Raw genomic sequence first — 7,862 nt, 5'->3', positions numbered from 1 at the left:
AATGTAATGGTCTTCAACCTTAACCAGAACATCCTCTACAAGTCCATAGGCTTGTTTTCTTGAGTTGTCTGCCATCTCTAGTGAGATTTTTGCAGCTTGCACCTCAAAGATCCCTAATTTCTCCATTACAGAGAGGGGCATGAGGTTTACACTTGACCCCAAGTCACACAAGGCCTTCTTGAAGGTCATGGTGCCTATGGTACAAGGTATAGAAAACTTCCCAGGATCCTGCCTCTTTTGAGGCAATTGCTGCCTAGACAAGTTATCCAGTTCTTTGGTGAGCAAAGGGGGTTCATCCTCCCAAGTCTCATTCCCAAATAACCTGTCATTTAGCTTCATGATTGCTCCAAGGTATTTAGCAACTTGCTCTTCAGTGACATACTCATCCTCTTCAGAGGAAGAATACTCATCAGAGCTCATGAAAGGCAGTAGTAAGTCCAAGGGAATCTCTATGGTCTCAGTTTGAGCCTCAGATTCCCAAGGTTCCTCATTGGGGAACTCATTGGAGGCCAGTGGTCGTCCAGTGAGGCCTTCCTCAGTGGCGTTCACTGCCTCTTCTTCCTCCCAGAATTCGGCCATATTTATGGCTTTGCACTCTCCTTTTGGATTCTCTTCAGTGTTACTTGGGAGAGTGCTTGGGGGAAGTTCAGTAATTTTCTTGCTCAGCTGACCCACTTGTCCTTCCAAATTCCTAATGGAGGATCTAGTTTCAGTCATGAAACTTTGAGTGGTTTTGATTAGATCAGAGACCATGGTTGCTAAGTCAGAGGTATTCTGCTTAGAGCTCTCTGTCTGTTGCTGAGAAGATAATGGAAAAGGTTTACCATTGTTAAACCTGTTTCTTCCACCATTATTATTGAAACCTTGTTGAGGTCTCTCTTGATTCTTCCATGAGAGATTTGGGTGATTTCTCCATGAAGAATTATAGGTGTTACCATAGGGTTCTCCCAGGTAATTTACCTCTTCCATTGAAGGGTTCTCAGGATCATAAGCTTCTTCCTCAGATAAAGCATCCTTAGTACTGTTTGGTGCATTTTGCATTCCAGACAGACTTTGAGAAATCAGATTGACTTGTTGAGTCAATATTTTATTCTGAGCCAAAATGGCATTCAGAGTGTCAATTTCAAGAACTCCTTTCTTCTGACTAGTCCCATTGTTCACAGGATTCCTTTCAGAAGTGTACATGAATTGGTTATTTGCAACCATTTCAATCAGTTCTTGAGCTTCAGTAGGCGTCTTCTTCAGATGAAGAGATCCTCCAGCAGAGCTATCCAAAGACATCTTGGATAGTTCAGAGAGACCATCATAGAAAATACCTATGATGCTCCATTCAGAAAGCATGTCAGAGGGACATTTTCTGATTAACTGTTTGTATCTTTCCCAAGCTTCATAGAGGGATTCTCCATCCTTCTGTCTGAAGGTTTGGACTTCCACTCTAAGCTTACTCCATCTTTGTGGTGGAAAGAACTTTGCCAAGAAGGCATTGACTAGCTTTTCCCAAGAGTCCAGGCTTTCTTTAGGTTGAGAGTCCAACCATATTCTTGCTCTGTCTCTCACAGCAAAAGGGAATAGCATCAGTCTATAGACCTCAGGGTTAACCCCATTAGTCTTGACTGTGTCACAGATTTGCAAGAACTCAGCTAAAAACTGATGAGGATCTTCCATTGGAAGTCCATGAAACTTGCAATTCTGTTGCATTAGAGAAACTAATTGAGGCTTAAGCTCAAAGTTGTTTGCTCCAATGGCAGGGATAGAGATGCTTCTCCCATAGAAATCAGGAGTAGGTGCAGTAAAGTCACCAAGCACCTTCCTTGCATTGTTGGCATTGTTGTTGTTTTCGGCTGCCATTTGTTCTTCTTCCTTGAAGAATTCGGTCAGGTGCTCTAAAGAGAGTTGTGTTTTGGCTTCTCTTAGCTTTCTCTTCAAGGTCCTTTCAGGTTCAGGATCAGCCTCAACAAGAATGCCTTTGTCTCTGCTCCTGCTCATATGAAAGAGAAGAGAACAAGAAAGTGTGGAATCCTCTATGTCACAGTATAGAGATTCCTTTAGGTGTCAGAGGAAAAGAAAAATAGAAGAAAGAAGAAGGAGAATTCGAACTTGATCAGATATAGTTCGAATTGTGCATTAAGAAGGAGTGATACTCCATAAATAGAAGGATGTGAAGAAGAAAGGGGGGATAATTTTCGAAAATTAATTATAAAATTTTGAAAACATTTTTGAAGAACACTAATTGATTTTCGAAAACAAAAGTGGGAAAGAAATCAAGTGATTTTCAAAAAAAAAAGATTTTGAATTTAGACATCAAAAAGATTTGATTGAAAACTATTTTGAAAAAGATGTGGTTAAGAAGATATGATTGAAAAGTTATGGTCAAAGAGATGTGATTGAGAAGATATGATTTGAAAACAATTTTAAAAGATGTAATTTGAAAACAATTTGAAAAAGATTTGATTTTAAAAATTAATAACTTGCCTAACAAGAAAAGATATGATTCAAACATAAAACCTTTCTCAACAGAAAAGGCAACAATTTTGAGATGTTCAATCAAATCATTAATTGTTAGTAAGTACCTTTTAAAAAGGAAAGAAATTGATTTTGAAAACATTTGATTGAAAAGATTTGATTTGAAAAAGATTTGATTTTGAAAAACTTTGAAAACTTGAAAAAAAATTGATTTTGAAAACAGAATCTTCCCCCTAGCACCATCCTGGCGTTAAACGCCCAGAATGGTATACATTCTGGCGTTTAACGCCCAAAATGCTACCTCTTTGGGCGTTAAACGCCCAACCAGGTGCCCTGGCTGGCGTTTAAACGCCAGTCTGCCTTCTTCACTGGGCATTTTTGAATGCTCAGCTTTTTCTGTATAATTCCTCTGCAGTATGTTCTGAATCTTCAATTCTTTGTATCATTGACTTGAAAAGACACAAATTAAAAATATTTTTGGATTTTTAATAATCAAAATGCGACAAGAATCAAATAACAATGCATGCAAGACACAAAACTTAGCAGTTTGTGTACTACTGACACTAACAATATGAAAATGCATATGAGACACACAAAATACTTCAAGTCAATAGAATTCAAAGATCAAAACAAAGAAATATATGCATGGATTCGAAAATTATAACAAAAACATGCATTTGACACCAAACTTAGGATGAGACACTAAACTTAAGCAAGAAACATCAAATATTTTTGGTCTTTTTATGATTTTGTAATTTTTTTGTGTTTTTCGAAAATTAAATGGGAAAAGGTATCAAAATTCTTAATGAGAATTCCAGGAATCAGTGCAGTGCTAGTCTGAGACTCCGGTCCAGGAATTAGACATGGCTTCACAGCCAGCCAAGCTTTCAAAGAAAGCTTCGGTCCAAAACACTAGACATGACCAAAGGTCAGCCAAATCTTAGCAGATCACTACTCCAAGAGCAAAATTGATGAGAATCAACAAGCTCTTGTGGTGATAAGTTGAAACCTCGGTCCAATCAGATTAGACATGGCTTCTCAGCCAGCCAGATTTCAACAAATCATCATGAAACTCTAGAATTCATCTTCAAGAATTTCGAAAAAAAATAATACCTAATCTAAGCAACAAGATGAACCGTCAGTTGTCCAGCCTAAACAATCCCGGGCAATAACACCAAAAACTTGATGTTGTTGCCGGATCTTGGCACTGATGTTACCAAAAGCTTGCTCAAAACTTGAACAATCCCCGGCAACGGCGCCAAAAACTTGGTGCGCGAAATTGTGAACAATACTTTTTCACAACTCAAATAATCCCCGGTAATGGCTCCAAGAACTTGGTGGCTCAATACCATGGCATTACACAACTTCGCACAACTAACCAGCAAGTGCACTGGGTCGTCCAAGTAATAAACCTTACGTGAGTAAGGGTCGATCCCACGGAGATTGTTAGCATTGAAGCAAGCTATGGTCATCTTGTAAATCTTAGTCAGGCAAACTCAAATATATATGATGATGAACGAAAATAACATAGAAGATAAAGATAGTGATACTTATGTATATCATTGGTGTAAGAGCTTCAGACAAGTGTATGAAGATGCCTTCCCTTCCGTCTCTCTGCTTTCCCACTGTCTTCATCCAATCCTTTCTTACTCCTTTCCATGGCAAGCTTGTGTAGGGTCTCACTGTTGTCAGCAGCTACCTCCCATCCTCTCAGTGAAAGCGATTGCATATGTCCTGTCACGGCATAGCGGAATTCAGCTGTCGGTTCTCGTTCAGGCCGGAATAATATCCATTGATACTTTTGTGTCTGTCACTAACGCCCTAGCCTGCTAGGAGTTTGAAGCACGTCACAGTCATTCAGTCATTGAATCCTACTCAGAATACCACAGACAAGGTTAGACCTTCCAGATTCTCTTGAATGCTGCCATCAGTTCTTGCCTATACCACGAAGACTCTGATCTCACGGAATGGCTGGCTCGTTTGTCAGGCGAGCACTCGGTTGTCAGGCGATCAACCATGCATCATGCAATCAGAAATCCAAGAGATATTCACCAAGCCTCGAATGCTTGTAGAACAAGAGTGGTTGTCAGTCACCTTGTTCATAGGTGAGAATGGTGATGGGCGTCAATCATCACCTTCATCATGTTGAAGAACAAGTGATATCTTGGTAAAAGAACAAGCGGAATTGAATGGAAGAACAATAGTAATTGCATTAATACTCGAGGTACAGCAGAGCTCCACACCTTAATCTATGGTGTGTAGAAACTCCACCGTTGAAAATACATAAGAACAAGGTCTAGGCATGGCCGAATGGCCAGCCCCCAAATGATCTAAGAACTAGATGTCCAAAGATGATCAAAGGATCAAAAACAATCCAAAGATTTCTAATACAATAGTAAAAGGTCCTACTTATAAGAAACTAGTAGCCTAAGGTGTACAGAAATGAGTAAATGACATAAGAATCCTCTTCCGGGCCCACTTGGTGTGTGCTTGGGCTGAGCAATGAAGCAAATTTCGTGTAGAGACTCTTCTTGGAGTTAAACGCCAGCCTTGGTGCCAGTTTGGGCGTTTAACTCCCATTTGGGTGCCAGTTCCAGCGTTTAACGCTGGGATTTCTTGAGGTGACTTTGAACGCCGGTTTGGGCCATCAAATCTTGAGCAAAGTATGGACTATCATATATTGCTGGAAAGCCCAGGATGTCTACTTTCCAACGCCGTTGAGAGCGCGCCAATTGGGCTTCTGTAGCTCCAGAAAATCCGCTTCGAGTGCAGGGAGGTCAGAATCCAACAGCATCTGCAGTCCTTTTTGGTCTCTGGATCAGATTTTTGCTCAGGTCCCTCAATTTCAGCCAGAAAATACCTGAAATCACAGAAAAACACACAAACTCATAGTAAAGTCCAGATAAGTGAATTTTAACTAAAAACTAATAGAAATATACTAAAAACTAACTAGATCATATCAAAAACATACTAAAAACAATGCCAAAAAGTATACAAATCATCCGCTCATCAGTGGTTCAGCTCCATTACTCCTCTAGTGTTACTTCTTTCGGAGGCATAGAAGTAGTCATTCTCAGCAACTGTTTCAATGACATCTATGGCTTCTTCAATGGTTTTCTTCTTGTTTAGAGAGCCTCCTGATGAATTATCTACGACCTTCTTTGACTCATAGGAAAGACCTTCATAGAAAATGTGAAGTTGAACCCATTCATTGAACATATTTGGTGGGCATCTTCTTGTTAAGTCCTTGAATCTCTCCCATGCTTCATAGAGAGTCTCACCATCTTGTTGCCTGAAAGTTTACACCTCAGCTCTCAGCCTGTTGATTATTTAAGGAGGGTAAAATCTTGCCAAAAATTTGTTCACCACATCTTCCCAATTTGTTAAGCTCTCCTTTGGGAAAGATTCAAGCCATTTGGATGCCTTGTCCCTGAGTGAAAAAGGGAACAAGAGCAGCCTATAGGCATCCGGGTGGACTCCATTAGACTTCACAGTGTCACAAATTCTCAGGAAGGTGGTTAGATGTTGATTGGGATCTTCTTGAGCACATCCTCCAAATGAACAATTGTTCTGAACATGGGTGATGAGCTGGGGTTTTAGTTCAAAATTGTTGGCATGTATGGTGGGCTTCTGAATGCTACTTCCACAGTTTCCTGGATTTGGATTGATGTAGGAGCCTAGAACTCTCATTTCTTGCCCAGCACGGTTTGCAGGGTCTTCTCTAGCATGGTTGTGAGCTTCTTCTTCATGATTGTTTTTCAAATTCTCTTCCATGTTGGGTTCAAAGTACTCTTCCTCTTCCTCAGCACCAACAATTCCTTTCCCTCTTGCTTCCCTCCTTAGTCTCCAGAGGGTCCTTTTAGGTTCTGAATCGAAGGAAGTTGAAGCTCCCTTTCTTCTCCCTGTCATACAACTAACAAAATGAAGAGATTATTCTTGTCAGAGTAATTGTTAGTGTGAGTGATGCAAATTATCAAACAGTTAGTGGGTTAGTGAGCAGAATTGTAATTAACAAAGAACGAAAGAAAACAGAGAGGGTAAAGGGGATGAGGAAGAAACTAAACAAACTGAAGAAAATTGACTGAATCAAATAAACAAATAAAGAAAAAGAAAAATGCTCAATCTAGTGAACTCCCAACTAAATCATTGTTGATTCAAAATCAATCCCCAGCAATGGCACCATAAACTTGATGCATGAAAACTTGTCTCTCAATAAATTTCCCTTCGGCAAGTATACCGATTTGTCGTCAAGTAAAAACTCACAATAGAGTGAGGTCGAATCCCACAAGGATTGATTGGTCAAGCAATTTTAATTGGAAGATTATGCTAGTTGAGCTAAACAGGATGTAGTTGAGAATTGCAGAAAATTAAATGGCAAGAAAGTAAATAACAGAAAATAAAGTGCAGAATCTTAAATGGGGATTTGGGGCAATGAGCATGAAAATAAATGACAGAAAGTAAAGAGAATGGGTAAGATCAAAAATGCGGAAATCATTGGGTTCAGGAGATGTTGCATTCTCCGGATCAAGTTCATTCTCATCTCTTCCTCAATCAATGCATTCATTGATCTCCTTGGCAATATTAAGTGATTGGATCCCAATTCCTTGGCAATCCAATCTCTCTAAGCTTGAACAATTGCCCAATTCCTTGATTTAATTGCTCATGGGAAGAGATGAAGTGTGGTCACTGATTATACCACATGTATTTCCAAATCAAAGTGTTGGGAGGATTACATGTCACTATATTCGCCCAAACCCCAATTTGGTCCAACATAAGAAAGCCTTTCTAGCATGATCTCCTCATCCCTTTTCCAAGGCTCAGAGGAGATCCAATTATGGAGAGTTTCTTTTCCAAGACAACTAACCAATTGGATAAAGATCGAAAGCTTTCTAGTAAGATCAAGAGAAAAGAAAGAAGAAGAAGAATGAAAACTATAATTGATCCATCAAATTATAACAGAGCTCTCTAACCCAATGAAAGGAGTTTAGTTGTTCATAGCTCTAGAAATCAACGATGGCAGAAAAGAAGAATCCATGCTAAAATTGCAAAAAAGTAAATATACAGAGGTAGTTCTCCAAAGTGCCCAGCCTCTCTATAGTTCAAAACTACTCCTATATATACTACTCCTCTTGATCTTCTAATGAGTTCTTCAACTCTTGGATGTGGGCTCTGGATCTTGAGTTGAAGCAGTGCTAATCTTTAGTGGGCCCAGCTTGTAGAGAAGTATGAATTAGGCATGGGCGTTAGTGAGATTAACGTTAAGTGACATTGTGGGTTCGAGAACTTCAGTGGCAATCACTTTTTCTAGTAACGTTCCACCCTCAAATACCTCACGTTAACTCCAACGTTAGTGGCACTAACGTGACCACTAACGTTGCCTTCTAAATCTTTGTGAACGT

At 39.6% G+C, this 7,862-nt stretch overlaps 2 non-coding genes across 2 annotated transcripts; both read left to right on the top strand.

Annotated features, from left to right (window-relative positions):
• The first annotated feature begins 1,335 nt into the window (after window positions 1–1,335).
• LOC130958561 (small nucleolar RNA R71) lies at window positions 1,336–1,443 on the top strand. Its single transcript, XR_009077674.1, has one exon. It is a non-coding gene; the product is annotated as a small nucleolar RNA R71 (small nucleolar RNA).
• A 4,234-nt stretch (window positions 1,444–5,677) lies between these two features.
• LOC130958476 (small nucleolar RNA R71) lies at window positions 5,678–5,784 on the top strand. The gene has a single exon (XR_009077596.1). It is a non-coding gene; the product is annotated as a small nucleolar RNA R71 (small nucleolar RNA).
• Window positions 5,785–7,862: the final 2,078 nt, after the last annotated feature.

This window comes from Arachis stenosperma, chromosome 10 (genome assembly GCF_014773155.1).
Source record: "Arachis stenosperma cultivar V10309 chromosome 10, arast.V10309.gnm1.PFL2, whole genome shotgun sequence".
NCBI lineage: Eukaryota > Viridiplantae > Streptophyta > Magnoliopsida > Fabales > Fabaceae > Arachis > Arachis stenosperma.
Note: the sequence above shows the minus strand (reverse complement) of the source record. Positions and strands in the feature narration are given on the sequence as shown.